Consider the following 17,018-nt stretch of genomic DNA (forward strand, 5'->3'; position numbering starts at 1 on the left):
CAGCTTGAGGGAGGCAATATTCTCAAGCAGATTGGCCTAAGAGTTAGTCATATATGCATAACAATTTTTGGGGAGGGAGAGGGTAAAAGGAGAGAGAGAGAGAGAGAGAGAGAGAGAGAGAGAGAGAGAGAGAGAACAGAATAAACAAGGGGAGAGATGGAGAGAAATAGCAATAGTCACTACCAAAAAAATAAGCAAGTTTTTCATATAAAGGTCTCATTTCTTAAACATAGAGAGAATTGAGTCAAATTTATGAAAATAAATCATTCTCCAAATGATATGAAAGATGAAAATTTTTGAATATTTTTCAAATGAAGTAATTGAAACTATCTCTAGTTATTTGTAAAAATGCTCTTAAAACTGATTGAAGAAATGCCAATTAAAACAATTCTGACATATTGCCTCATAACTATTAGATTGGCTAATAGACTAGAAAAACAATAAGGAAAATATTAGAGTTGAAAAATGTTGTTGTTGCATTGTTGGTAGAGTTGTGACCTGATTCAATCATTCTGTAGAATAATTAGAGACTATGCCCTAAAGGCTATAAAACCATACATATCCTTTGACCTAGAAATACTACTAGTAGTAGTATTCGGGATAAAAATTAAAAAAGGAAAATGACTTATATGTACAGAAATAATTATAGCAATTCCTTTCTGGTGGCAAAAAAAAATAATAAATTGAGGGGAAGCCCAACAGTTGATGAATATCAGAAAATAATTATATGTGATTGTGATGGAATACTATTATCATTCTCAGAAAAACCAGGAAAGGCTTATATGAGGTGAGACAAAGTGAAATGTGCGATATACAAAGTAACAGAAATATTTTAAGATGATCAGTTGTAAAAGACTTAGCTATTCTTGGGAATACAATAGGAAGAAAATTCTGAAGGACTTAAAATGAAAAATGTTATCCATCACTAAAGAAAGAAATGATAGTATCTGAATACAGAATGAGGCATACTGTTTTATTCAACTTTTTTTGGTGGTTGTTTTATGTTTTGGTCTATATTTTCTTTTACAACTTGACTATTGTAGAAATGTTTTGCATATGTGTATATGTATATGCAATTCAATACATCATATATATATATATATGTATATATATATATATATATATATATATAACTTACATAGATTGCTTGTCTTCTTGATGAGGACTTGTGGTAGGGACAAAGTGAGAGAATTTGGAACTCAAAGTCTTAAAAAAGAATGTTAGCAATTTAGTAACTGCTTTTATAAGTAACTGGGGGAAATAAAATACTAAATAAATATTAAAAAAGAAAAAATTGTAACAAAGTTTTGTATGGGCATTGGTTTCTGAGAATGACCTCAAAAATAGTGATACTTCATATGACCATTGTTTACTTTCACATGGGTAAAGTGACTTTAGGAATTTATGTAAACTTTATAGGTAGTATGTGTCATGTCCTTTATTTTCTCCTTCATTTTTTTCTTAATAGATGAATTCATTCATAATATCTATATTTAGATTTGAAGAAAGTGGCTTTTTCATAAGTATAAGTAACTGAGATGGATTAATATAGTTTCTGTGGAACTAGATATATGCTGATTTTGTTTTAATGAAACAGGTACTCTGACCGCTTACTTCTGCCCATTGTTGGTATCCAAGTTGAGGAAGTTAACCTAGAGCTACTGGTCACAGGGTCAGGAGCATTCTCTCCTAATGAAATATAAGAATTGCAAAAAGGCTTTATCTTTCTCTCTCTCTCTCTCTCTCTCTCTCTCTCTCTCTCTCTCTCTCTCTCTCACTCTTTCTCTCTCTTTCCTTCTTTCTTTCTTTCTTTCTTTCTTTCTTTCTTTCTTTCTTTCTTTCTTTCTTTCTTTCTTTCTTTCTTTCTTTCTTTCTTTCTTCCTTTCTTCCCTCCGGAGTGTCTTCCTTTGAAAATTCGTTAACAGTCTCTTGGATTTCCAGCAAGATGAGAAAGATAAATGTGGACAGATTCTCTCCCCTCACACTCAGTGACAATGGCATATGAATATGTGCTTGGTGGGATGAAGCTAAGTCTGGATCTCAAATCCCAACTATCTCTTTTGTCTTTTAGCCCTTTCTTGAGTCCATTATTTTGACTACCAATCAGAAATATAGAAAAATGGATTTTTCCAGTCTTAGGAACTACTTCAGAAGTTGAAAATTTCCTAAGGTCCTGAGTTGGGTCTTATTGCCCAGTAAAAAGTCTATACTACTTTTCAGCAGAGAATCTGACCACTGACAAGAGCATAATATACCTGAAAGGAATAAAGAGATAAACATGATTAATCAGAGTTTTTTGACCTTATGAATTGGTCTGATAATTTTTATTTATCTACATGAGATAGTTGTAATATTCCTGTTCAACAGGTCCTCCCAAATGACCTTTATCATCTTAGAGAAAATTGTGTAATAAATTTTATGGTTGTTTGATTTGTATTTTGAATATTTACTAATTATGAATTAATATTCAAAATATAAAGCATGTATTTTAAACAATTATTTGGATGGAGATTTTAAATCACTGTCATGCCTAATATTCATCTTATATATTAAGATCCTTTTCTAAAAGTGATCCCATTATTCTTTTCTTTTTGCATAAGGGTCATTCTTGAAATATGTCATATTGAATCACATATTGAAAAAAGACTGCTTTTACTATATGGTTTCAGGTCACTTGCCCTAGGATAATTAATTATGTGGGTTTAATGTGAGCCCCTTCCCAAAAAAGGCACTTTAATGTTGTGGCTTTTATACAATTGTAAAATTTTCTTTTCTAACCCTGAATAAATATAATGTTGCTATTGATGGTAATGGTAATAATAGTAATGATATAATGGGATTTTTTTTATAATTGGGTGATTTAAAAACTTTATTTACAGTTCTTAGAATCCCCCAAGCAAAGAAAATACACCAGAGTTTAATAAACTTAGGATTGTTTTATCAGTTAAATGAATTTCTAATAAGGCCTGTTATGTACTCAACAAAATAAAGACAAAAACTAGGAAGACTTAGAGACTTGTCTTATAAAAAATTCTTTCTTACAATGGGTCATGTTATAGCAAGACTCCCATGTATTCATATATTAAATTTTCATGTGTTCCATTGCTTGTATTTGCTAAAGTCAGAACTTTTCAAAATACTAACTTGTCTTTTCAAAATCCATTATAAGACTAGTGCTTTTTGAAGTTGGGGTTGAATGCATACTTGACCTTGGCAGCAAGCAGCAATCTATATACATTTTTTCCTTTTCAGAACACTCTTTGACTCATCAATTTCCCAAATGATTTATAGTTCTTATTGGTACTGCTATCCATCAAGAATATGTATTCTTTAAATGGGTGACATCAAGGGAAATCTGTTTCTCTCCTGATAAACCAAAGTTACATCATTTTTTTCATAATGCACCTTAAAGTTGATAGATAGCACTTTACCATTTCAAATTCCTTTACAAGAATTCCTAAATCAATGAGACTGAGGAAATTTGACAGATTTATTCAAGTTAGTATCTACTAAGATCATATGATACATTCCAAAAATTATAAATAGTTAACTGTCAAAACTGCAATGGTCATTAAGCACAAGGAATAAAGAAAAGACAAATTTAATTCCACAATATATCCCTGATTGAGCAATTGTTCTTTTATTTTATTTTTTCTATAATTTTTTTATTCATTCATTCATTTATTTTTGTTTATTTATTTATTTATCCTTTTATTTAACCCCAGCTACATGCAAAAGCAAGTCTCAACATATACTTCTAAAATCTTGAGTTCCAATTTCTCTCCCTTCCTCCCACCTCACTCCCCCCACTGCACAAACCAGTTACTTGGTATTGGATAAAAATGTGTAGCCAAGAAACACATTACTACAATAGTCATGTTATAAAAGTAAACACAGCCTCCCTCCCCCACAAAGAGAAAACTCAAGAAAAAATAAAGGGGGTGGAAGAATGTGTTTCAGTCTATATTCAGACAGTTCTTTCTTTGGTGTAGAAAGCATTCTTTATCACATCTATCACAAAAATTGCTTCAATATTTTTTTCCCACAGTTGCTATTGCAAACTGTTTTCCCATCCATCCTATTCCCCCCCACCCTCCCATTAATTCTGTTCTCTTTCTACTTTCACCCTGTCTCTCCTCAGGAATATGTTGCACCAAACTATGATCTCCCACAATCTTCCCTCTCTTCTATCACCTACAAACTCCCTATCCCATTTCTCCCATCCCTTTCCTGCCCTATTTTCCACTAGAGTAAGACAGACTTCTATACTCATGTATGTTATTTCCTCTCTTTGGCACTTCAATAAGAGCAAAGGCTCCCTCACTGCCCCTTACTTTCCCCCTCTTCCACTCCATTCCAAAAGCTTTTTCTTGCTTCTTTTATGTGAAATAACATCCCATTCTACTTCTGCTTTCCCTATCTCTCATTACTTTCCTTTCTCATCCATTGACTCCATCCTTTTAATATATTGTACCTTCAAGTTCAGCTCCTTCCTGTTCCTTATCTATATATGCTCCTTTTAACTGCCCTAATAAATGAGAAGATTCGTATGAGCTTTCAGGATCATCTTCACATGGAGGAATACAAGCAGCTTATCATCATTAAGTCCATCACAATTTGCCCTTCCCATGTACACTCTCTATGCTTCACCTGAGTCCTGAACTTGAAGATCAAACTTTCTGTTCAACTCTTGTCATTTCATGAGGATAGTTTGAAAGTTTCTATTTCATTGAATGTCCATCTTATCCCCTGAAGGAATATATTTAGTTTTACTGGGTAATTGATTCTTTGTTGTTATCCAAGCCTTTTGCCTTCTGAAATATCATATTCCAATCCCTATGATCCCTTAATGAAGAAGTTGCTAAATCCTGTATAATTTTGACTATAGTTCCACGATATTAGGATTTTATCTTTATGGCTGCTTATAATATTTGCTCCTTGACTTGGGAGTTCTGAAATTGGGCTATAATATTCCTGGCAGTTTTCATTTTGGAATCTCTTTCAGGAAATGATCAGTGAGTTCTCAATTTCTATTTTACCCTCTGCTTCTAGGATATCAGGGAAATGTTCCAGGATTATTTCTTGAAAAATGAAGCCTAGGCTTTTCTTTTTGTTTGGTCATGATTTTCAGGTAGTCTAATAATTGTTAATTATCTCTTCTGGATCTTTGTTCCAAGTCAATTTTTTTTCCAGTGAGATATTTCACATTTTCTTCTAGTTTTTCATTCTTTTGATTTTTATTATTTTTTGACTTCTCACAAAGTCATCAGCTTCACTTAGTTCCATTCTATGTTTGAAGGAATTACTTTCTTCAGAGAGCTTTTGAATCTCCTTTTGCATCTGGATAATTCTACTTTATAAGGCATTCTTCTCCTCATTGGCCTTATGGGCTGCTTTTTTCCATTTGATCCAAACTGGTTTTAAAGATGCTATTTTCTTCTATTTTTTTTCATTCTTTCACCTAACTAATGACTTGGTTTTTAATGATTTTCCTGCATCACTCCTATTTCTGTTCTCTATTTCTCTTACTTGATTTTCAAGATCATTTTTTTAACTTGTTCATAGGCTGAGATCATATTATTCTTGGAGACTCTGGATACAGAAACTGAATTTGTTAAGTTCTGAGTGTGAATTTTGTTCTTCCATAGGACCAAAGAAATTGTCTTTTGGGTTTTTTCTTCTGTTGTTTGCTCATTTCTCAAGCCTATGACTTGATTTAACTCTTTGTTAAGATGGGGCTTTGTTCCCATGGAGGAGGATGCACTGTCTCAAGCTTTTGAAGAGCTCATAGCTCTTTTCAGAGACATCCCCAGGGACTTCTATTCCCCAAAGGTCTTTAGAGAGACTCTAACCATTCTCCTAGGCTGTGCTTTGGTCTCTGGATGACCACAAGCATGCCCCTCTCTCTTGGGACCATGAGAAGGATCCTTGCTCCACTATAACACTAAAGCTCCTTTTCTTGAACCTGGGGTCCCAAATTGTGTCCTAGTTCTGAGTCCTAGGGGGAAGATGCAGAATCTTGTCTCAGGGATAGTGAAGAAACCTCTGTAGTCTCACCTGATCTCCTGACTGTCTGTAGACTGATTACTCTGGAAATAACTTGGTTTGTGGAGTTGTGATGAGGCCTGGGCTTGTGATGAGGCCTGCACCATACTGGGCTCCATACTTACCCTGATGTGACAGAGTTTTCCTGTTGAGCTTCCCAATTGTCCTTGGAAACCCCTAGACTGAGAAGTCTGGAAAACATTACCCATTCCAGGGACCCAGACCCACTGTGAAATTTTCCTGGAGGACTAGAGTCAGTTCACACCAGTGCAGCAGGGCTGATAGGCAGCCCTTTTTATTCCCAGGTGTAACAGATCCTTCCCATGGAACTTACAAGTTGCCTTGATTTGAAAATTTTTTTCACTCAGTCTATTTGTGGATTCTGCCATTCTAGAATTTGCTTAGAGACATCATTTAAAGGTATTTAGAGTGGTTTGGGAGCCAGTTTGCAGGAGTGTCTGCCTCCACTCCACCATCTTGGCTCTGCCCCCATAACTATTCTTTTAAATACATAATGGCATTATTATTATTATTATTATTATTATTATTATTATTATTATTATTACTTTGGAACATTTCATAGAAGGTCCCGTTTCTAATTACTACACATTTCAAATTATTACACAAAAATGAACACAAATAGGTTCATTTTAATTCTATTCTGCAAAGAAGCAAATTAATCTTAACATTATTATTAGTAGTAGTAGTATTACTATTTTGTTTCTGCTTATATATAAAAACATTGAATGGGTTTTCAGAACATTATGGTTTATTTCTAATTACTCTTTAAGCATACACATTTTATGTCATTGATAATAATCTCACAAAATAAGACAATTTTTCATGATAAATGGATTTTTCTTATCCAAGTCCCAAGGTTCATACTTTGAGGATAATTATACATTTAAAATATCATGAGACAGTTCATATAATGACTTTTTTGGTATCTGGTTTTAGACACTCAGTTTCCTAAAACTAAATTGAATCCCACAAGAAATAGGAGCAAAGAAAGTCTAGCAACTGCTATAACCTTCTTCTAACTAGCTATTTACTGGTTGAGAATGAAAATAACATGAAGCAAAAAAAAAAGGAAAAAAAGAGCATCTAGGCCATTCCCTGCAATTCAGAAAATTTTTCTTTATGGTCTATTTGCCAGTATTTGGTTTAGTTAAGTCTTTTACTGAGATACTTTTACTAATCAAACAATCTCCCTGATGGATATATTATTGCACGGTAACTTGTAATAGGAAAACAATCTCTTTCCTGAAGCAAGAAATTTCTCTTTTTAATAGTAGTAAAAAGTCTAGGGGAAAGGAATACTTTCCTGTACCTGTAAATCTAGAAGGCAAATAACTGGAATGGTTCACTATAGACCTATTTTTTATTGCTAGTAAGAGAATGTTTACCATTATCCAAGCTAATCATGCTATACTATATCTTCCACATTTTATATTGCATATTATTATAGGCACATATCACTATAACATAGTACTTTCATTTTGAGCCCATCATGATGTGGCTATAGTTTTGTAGTATAGCATATTACATTTAAAGAAAAAGTAAATTTAGAGGGAGGTTTGGTATTCAATTATATGTACTGTGGCTTCTGTTTAAAGGGTTTTATAGCCAGAATTGGTTTTCATTACTGACTCACAATAGGAGCTTGGATTTGCTTTGTGCTTGTCACTTGCAGTTAGGTTTCAAGAGTTATTAAATGTGTTCACTTTCCCTCCTCTTTCTCTGACATTTATTTTACACTTGAGGTAACCGGATTTTCTAATTTTACTGAAATTATTTCTTGATAGGGCAGGTAATTAGTTCATTTTAGACTCCTGGTGGGCATAAAATGGAATGATTTTTGGCAATTTTGTTATAACTTTAATATATCTATATATCTCTCTATCTATATAGATATGTATGTATATATGTATATATGTATATCAGATATGTATAAGGTTCCAGTTCCAACAAATCCAGGACAAATAATGGTTCAGGAAGAGGAAAATAGAAAAAGAGGTTTGTAGATTATGGTATTCCATTTAATTTCATGTTAACTGCCTTCTAAAAGTTAAAATATTACACTCTGAGGAGGATGTATAAGGAATTTTCAATATATAAGTATGTACTGATATAAATATTGCTCTATAGGTCTTTCTTCTGGATACTGTTTTCTGTCATCTTTTATCAACATAATTCAATAGACTATTAAGGCAAGAAGATAAAAGATCTAGGGCTACCTCCCCGCTATTTACAATGTAACCTTGAACACTAGATGTATTTGGCCCTAATTTCTTCATATTAAAATTACAGTATGTAAAGAGTGGATTATAATATTAACTATATTGTGTACTCATTAAAGTAGCAAGGAGAAGGAAACAAATATTTATTAAGTATATACTATATATCAAGTACTGTTCTAAGTGATTTGCAAATATCTTTTACTCTCTCAGTAAATTAAGAATTAGAATATACAAAGTTAGGGTAGAAAACATCCCATATTCTATAGGTTGGATTATGAATTTTGAATTACCTTGAAAATTTAGAGAGTAAATCACAATCAACCAGAAAAACAATTAAGAGATCTATTCTGCACATATCAGAAATTCAAGTCAATAATTGATTAATGTGATGAAAGTATAAAATATACTCATTCATTCATGAAGAAAACCTTGGGGCGGCTAGGTGGCGCAGTGGATAAAGCACCAGCCTTGGAGTCAGGAGTATATGGGTTCAAATCCAGTCTCAGACACTTAATAATTACCTAGCTGTGTGGTCTTGGGCAAGCCACTTAACCCCATTTGCCTTGCAAAAAAAAAAACCTTAAAAAAAAAGAAAAGAAAACCTTACCAAATATAATTAAAAAGCATTTTGTCAAATGGTGTGGTAGAAGCAATGAAACCCAGGACATTTTGTCATGGAGCTTGGAGATCAGCTCTGTATATGGAAAAGAAGCTAGGAAGCAAGTTGTTTAGAAATTAATATTTTATTTGATCAATGATCTCATTCTTATTGATTTTCTAGATAGCTATGCAGATTTCAAAACCTCATCACCTATCTTGTACAATTCTTATTTATATATTGCTGTAAAATTTTCCCCCATAGGATCTATCCAAAATTCTGAAACTATTTAATCATTTGTTTGTTTGTTTGTTTTAAATTTTGCAAATACTGTTGTACCATGCATCATGTGGGTTGTCCATAGCCCTCACAATTGTAATAGGTATGGGAAATAACATCGTCTTAGGATACCTATCTTTGATAATGCCTTTATTATAATTTTTAAATCACAAGTCATTTTTAATATGATAGAACCTACTTCAACTCATCACACTATTTGGAATTTTTTTCCTAATATTGGGTCATCCTCTTTGACTTACAACAATAGAATCAGGAAAATCTAAGTCTTAACATCAACTTTTGTGCTACTGGTATTATTGAAATCACTTCCCAATTTCTCAAATGTAATCTAGTCCTTCTTTGCTCCTCATCTTTAATTGAATTATGTAATTGTCTATCTGTCACACTTGTCCAGTATGCATATATATATATATATATATATATATATATATATTTAATATATACATACATACATATATCTCCTTATAGGAAATATCTTTTGAATGTCATGAATGTCAGCATGGGAATCTTGTTGGATTGAAAGATACATTGTAATTATTGTGATATCATCTATAAATAAGATCCTCAGGAAAATCACATTAACAGGGGGGCATAGCTTAGATGAGAACAGCCTTTCCTAGGAGCTTGCTCAAAAATATTCCAAAAAACCTTAAAATTATGGTCCTAACTAAATTTTTGAGAGACAGAGCCAACAGAAAGATCCAGTGAGGCAATTCTTCAGCCCAAGGTAGACAGAAAATCATGAGAAATCTCTGTTCCATGAGAGTGGAGGGGGTGGCACCAAACCAGGATTATTGCACTAAAGGGAAGGAACTTCAGTCTTCCAGGAACAACCTGCTTGGGTGCCCAGGCTCCTGAGTCTCAGGGGATCCCAGCCTCAGAAGCAATTTCCTGACCTGGCAACCTAGGCAACACCAAACAAAATATGTGGGTGCCAGCATGGCCCTCAACACAGCTATGGCCACTAGCATAGATGTGGCCCTCAGCGCAGCACAGATCCCAGGAAAGGGACATACAGAAAGCAAGCACACAGAGCCTCCCAGCATTGAGCTGCCTGCCAGCTCTGACCAGAGAGCTCAGCCCACGGAAGGCAAGGGGGTGGGGGGAGAGTGTCAAGTTCTCTCCTCTGGCCCTGGGACAGGACTCTGGGGTTTTGTACATATTCAGACCCTGGTCACAGTCTGGGAGCCCTCTATTGCCATCCACAGAGGAGAGCACAGACAGGAGAACAGTCAAAGCTGACTTCCTTGCAAGGTTGTCCCAACAATACTCAAAACTTGTGAAGCACTCCAAACAAGACATAGGCTGGAGAAATGAGTAAACAAAACAAAACAAAACCAAATATCATTTAAAAATATTTTTTCAAATGGTGTGGTAGAAGCAGTGAAGCACAACAAAAGGAACTTGACCATAGAAAATTACTTTGTTCCCCTGAAGCATCAAAATATACAATTAGCAGATGAGAAAGTTCTAGCTTCTACATCTAAATCCTCCAGGAAATATAGAAAACAGGCTCAGGCTATGACAGAGCTCAAAAAAGATTTTGAAAATCAGGTTAGGGAGGTAGAGGAAAAATTGGGAATAAAAATAAGGGAGATGCAGGAAAAAACATGAAAACCAAGTCAACAGCTTAATCAAGGATATCTAAAACTATGCTGAAGAAAATACATGCTAGAAACTAGAAACAGTTAAAAAAAACTTAATGAAGGGCACAGTTGATAGAGCACTGGTCCTAGAGTCAGGAGTACCTGAGTTCAAATTTGGCCTCAGACACTTAATTATTACCTAGCTGTGTGGCCTTCGACAAGCCACTTAACCCCACTGCCTTGCAAAAAATAAAAAATAAAAAAAAAGTTAATGAGTAGAAAAATATCTTAAAAAGTAGAATTGGTCAGGTGGAAAAGGAGATATGAAAGCTCTCTGAAGAAAATAAATCCTTCATATGTAGAATAGAACTAAAGAAATCTGATTATGTGGTATCAAGATATGATGAAACAATATCAAAAGAATGAAAATCTAGAAGAAAACATTATTGAAAAAGCAACAGACTGGAAAATTGATCCAAAAAAGGTAATTTAAAAATTTTGGGGCTACTTGAAAGTCATGATCAAGAAAAGAGCCTTGACTTCATTTTTAAAGAATTTATAAAGGAAAATTGCAATGATATCCTAGAAGCAGAAGGAAAATTAGAAACTAAAAGAATCCACCAATCTACTGAAAGAGATCCCCCAAAACTCCCAAGTTAAAGAGAAATATTATAAGCAGCCAGAACAAAGCAATTCAAATATTGTGGTGCTGCAGGATTACCTAGGACATAGCAGTATACACATTAAGGCCTCTTCAGACTTGGGTTATAAAATTCGGGAAGACAAAAGACTTGGAATGCGATGGAGAATCAACTACCCAGAAAAACTGAAATCCTCTTCCAGGGGGAAGAAATTGTTCCTATTGAAATGACCAGAGCTGAACAGAAAGTTTGTTCTTCAGGTACAGGACTAAGATAATAATGATCATAAACTGTGCATATTCCTGCACGGGAAGATGATACTGATAATACTCATATGAACCTTCTCATTTTTTTGAGCAGTTAGAAGGAGCATATGTAGACAAGGCACAGAAGAGAACCAAATTTGAAGGTATAATATATTTTAAAAATGGAGCCAATGGCTGAAAAGGAAATGTATTGGGAAAGGTAGAATAGACTAAGACATTTCATGTAAAAGAGTCAAGAAGTACCTTTTGCAATAGTATGGAATGGGGGAAAGTGAAGGGGAATGAGGCAGCTTCATTCTCATCAGAAATGACTCAGAGAAGAAACAACATATTTACTTAATAGGGCATAGAAATCTAGAAGAAAAAGGAGAGAAGGGGATGGGAAAAAGGCTGATGGGGGAAGGGAGGTAGGAGGTAGGGGATAGAGGAGACAGTAGATCATGGGAGAGGATAATCAGATATAATACATTTTCTTTTTAACTTTTTGCAAGGTCTTGGGATTGGATCACTTGTCTAGAATCAACTGGTTGGGTGGTGCTGGGTCTCTGGATGTGATGTTGGCTTGGGGGCCTCCTTGCCCCAGGGCCAGTTCTCTCTACACTGCACCACTGGGCTGTCCCACAGCACACTTTTGATAAGGGACAGAATGAAAGGAGAGAGGAAATAAGATAATCAGTAGTGGGGAGAAATGGTTGGAGGTAATTACAATCAGCAACACCAACTGTAGAAGTAACTTCTCTGATGGACTTAATGATAAAAAATGTGATCCATGAAAGAGACAGAGCCAATAGTATCAGAACATACACTGAAGCACATATTTCTCCCTCTTTCTTTCACTTTATTTTTCATGGGATTTTTTATTTTTTGTGGGGGGAGGGGAGATTATGTTTACTCTTAAACAAGACTATTTTAGTAATTTATAAACAAACAAATAAATAATTAATTAAAAAATAAAAATTTGAAAAGTAAAAAAACATATTAACAAATAATTACTTTCTCTTTTTAGAGAAAGTATCCTAAGTTTTCCTCATTTGAGGAAATTCTATCCTTTTTCTCTATCTTTTGCTTTATCTGACAATGATACTAAAATATTCTACAATGTATTTATTTGATCATATATGACATACAATCTTAAAAAGTTTTAACAAGTATGTGGCTGATAGCTTTTTAAAGGAGTCAGTTTTAGTGATTTCTGCTTTTCTATGGTGACTATAAATGTTCTCCCTCCAGGGTTCTTTGGGTCATCTGCAATTTTAATTCTTTGAAGACTGGATTTTATACTATGTCATCATATGCATAAGATAAATAAACTTTTTGAAGTCATGGAATTGTGTGGTATCATTCAAAGACCTGCACATATACTAAATATAATTTGCAAGAAGTGAATGCAGTTCATTGTCTACAGTCTCTTTAAAAAGATCTATGAACTTATGGATTACCTCTCCATGCTATTTAACTTCATATATAACATGCTTAGGACAATTCTAAAATTCACCTGTCTATTTTCTTTTATAGACTGGCTGATTTCCTTGGACTCTTACAACATATTCATAGAAGTCTCCCGTGATTTAAAATGATTTGTTCAGTTTTCTCAATATTAAATCTGAGTTGTGAATTCTGGTTCTATACCTCAAAATACATTGGTCTTTTCAATATGCCATGTTAACTCTGAAAAATTACATTGAGTTCCAAAGAATGTTTTATGATTTCTTATAAAATGTAGATTGTATTGTCTGGATAATCTAAGAGACAGTATAGTGTAGTAAAAATAATCAATGGTTTCAGAATCGTAAGATCCAGGCCCAATATCTGCCTATAACATGGCCATGTAACCCTAAGCATCACAGATACAATAATACTTGTACTACACAAGGTGTTGTGGATCCTAAGAATGTTATGGAAAAAAGTCTGTGTAAGCCTTAAAATACCATCAAAATCTGAGTTATTATTATGTATTAACATGAAGGTAAATTAACTTTTCCTAAAGGATGCAGTAAGGTCATTAAAGTCCTTCTTTGTTCCTCAATATTATATGAATTCTGTAATTCTGTAACTACCAGATGTAATAATGGGTTTAGATATATTTTTAGACTATCTATTCTACTGAAATTAAAGCAATAAGGAAATTTAACCAGAAACATCATCACAATCATCATCACTACCACCTCCATCTTCATCAATATTACTCTCAAACAGGTCATTTAAGTGCTTTCCAAATCTGTCTTAAATTCAAAATAATTAAATAAGCATTTATTAAGTTCTTGCTAAATAACTAGATGAAAAAAACAATATGAAACTATCCTTCTCCTTAAGAACCTTAAAAATCCAAGTGATGTATATTATGAAAATGTTTACATAATAAATATAGAATTCAGAAATGTGGGGAACCTAGATGCTGCAGTGGATATAGCGCTGATCTTGGAATCAGGAGTACCTGAGTTCAGATCTGGCCTCAGATTCTTAATAATTGCCTAATGATTGTCTTAAATAAAAATTAAAAAATAAAGTGAAGGGATGGAGCCAAGATGGGGGGGGTAAAGACAGGGACTCACTCAAATACTCTACCTAAACCAATCCAAATATCTTTAAATAAATGACTGTTATCAAATTCTAGAGTGACAGCCTCCACAAAAAAGACTGTGTTAAACAACTTGCAAAATCAGTGGGAAGGGTTTGTTGTACCAGGGTGAGAGAGAGGAAAGAAAAGTGCAGATTGCACTGGAGTGAACCAGACCCAAACATCCAGTGGGACAATTGGTTAAGAGGAAGCAGTGGCAATTTCTACACCACTCAGCCCACAGATTTCCTAGGATTACTTGGAAAGTCAGCAGGAAAAGTCAGTCACACAAGGATGAAAATGGAGCATGGTCCAGTACAATCCTCAGCATTGCAAATGGGACCCCAGCACACCAGGAGCAGGCCTTGGGAACCACTGAATCACCAGCAGCAGAGCTCTCTCTGTACTCAAATGGTAAGGGGAACAGAAGAAGATTACAGGATCTCTACTATCACTGAAGCAAGACTTTGTTGTTTTGCCCATACTCTGGGCTCATAGTCATTGTTCCCAGTCTCAAGAAGGAGAAGAATACTAGTACAACAGAACTTGATGACACAGGGGAATGAGGAACCCTGCTCACAGTCACAAGATATAAAGTAGTGCTTGTGGCCACCCACAGCCCACAGCACAGTCCAGGAGAATATTTCAAACCTCTCCTTAGATCATAAGACCTTGGAAGAATTGAAAGCTTGCAGGTCCATAAAAATATCGCTGAAAAGAGCTGCAAAAAAATCCAAAAAGTTTGGGGCAGTGCATGCTGGAAACAGAGATCCACCTTAAAGAATTAAAATTAAATCCCAGGCTGTGGAGATGAGAAAACCAGAGAAGAAAAAAAATCACAGACAGTTACTATTGTCATCAGGAAGATCAAAATACACACTCAGAAGAAGACAACAAAGTCAAAGTTTCAACATCCAAAACTTCCAAGAAAAATATGAGTTGGTTGCAGACCATGGAAGAATTCAAAGGATTTTAAAATCAAGCAAGGGTGTTAGAGAAAAATTGGAAAGAAAAATGAGTGATGTAGGAAAATCATGAAAATCTAGTCAGCAGCTAAGTGAAGGAGACACAAAAAGTTACCAAAGAAAATAACATCTTAAAAACCAAACTTTTGCCCAAAAAGCAATAAAATTGTTCAATCCCTTTGACCCAACATTCTAATTCTAGGCCTATGGAGAAGAAATCTTAAGAAATGGGAAAAGTCCCACATATTTCAAGATATTTATAGCAACTTTTTGTAGTAGCAAAGAATTGGAAATTTAGGGGATGCCTTTTAATTGGGAGTGGCTGAACAAATCATGGTATATGTATGTGATAGAGCACTTGTTCTATAAGAAATCATAAATGATCAGACTCTAGAAAAATGTGGAATGATTTACAAGTACTGATGCTGACTGAAGGGATCAGAACCTAGAAAATGTTCTACTCATTAACAACATTATGAGATGATCGGTCCTGATGGATGCAACTCCTCTCAGCAGATCAGAGAGCTAGTACAACTCTAAGAGACCAGCTATACCCATCTGGTGGAAGAAAAACAAAACAAAACAAAAATCCCTCAGAATCTGATGAACATTATATTCATTTTTTAAAAATTATCTTTAAAGTATTTCTTTCCCTTAATCTTAATTCCTCATACTGAAAATAATTAATCTGTAAACATGATTAGCACAAATGTTCATGTACAATATTAACCTGTTAGCCACTGAGGGGAGGTGGGTGGAAAGGGAGGGTGGAAGGAAATTTTGTAACTTAAAAAATATGCATATTCATATGGATTAATGTTGAAAAACCTACATAACATGTAGTTGGAAAAATAAAAATAATCAATAAAAAAATGCAGACTGGTTCAATTGAAAAAAAAAGAGATACAAAAATCCGATTAGCAAAAGAAGCCTTAAAAAGCAAAATTAGTCACATGGAAAAGGAGATACAAAAGCTCCCAGAAGAAAATAATTCCTTAAAATATAGAGTGGAGAAAAGGGAGGCTGATGACTTTGTGAGAAATCAAGAAGCAATTAAAAACCAAAAGAATAAAGAAGTAGGAGAAAATGTGAAATAGTTCATTGGAAAAAATGACCTGGAAAATACATACAGGAGAGATGATTTAACATTTATTGGACTTCCTAAAAACCATGATCAAAAATAGCCACTTTATCTTTCAAGAAATTATCAAGGAAAACTGCGTTGATATCCTAAAAGCAGAGGGTAAAATAGAAATTGAAAGAATCCATTGATCATCTCCTGAAAGAGATCCCCAAATGTAAATTCCCCAGAATAGGATAGCCAAATTTCAGAGCTCCCAGGCCAAGGAGAAACTATTGCAAGCAGTAAGAAAGAAGCGATTGAATTTTCATGAAGGCACAGACAGTATAACACAAGATTTAGTAGTTCTATATTAAAGGAGCATTATGATTGGAATAATATTATACAGAAGGTAAACGAACTTGGATTACAACCAAGAATCAGCTAACCAGAAAAATTTAACATATTCTTTCAGGAAAAAAATGGACATTCAATGAAATAGGGGACTTTCAGAGTTTCCTGATTTAAAAGGCCAGAGTTGAAAAGAAAATTTGATCTTCAAATATAAGACTAAAATGAAGAATTAAAAGGTAAACACGAAAAAACAGATCTTAAGGGGTTTAATGATGTTGAATTGTTTATATCCCTACATGTGAAGATGATACTGATAATTCATATGAACCTTCTCATTTAATAGGGCAGTTAGAAGGAACATATGTAGACAAGGCACAGGTGGGAGTTGAATAAGATGGGAAAATAC

Source organism: Macrotis lagotis, chromosome 6 (genome assembly GCF_037893015.1).
Source record: "Macrotis lagotis isolate mMagLag1 chromosome 6, bilby.v1.9.chrom.fasta, whole genome shotgun sequence".
Taxonomy (NCBI): domain Eukaryota; kingdom Metazoa; phylum Chordata; class Mammalia; order Peramelemorphia; family Peramelidae; genus Macrotis; species Macrotis lagotis.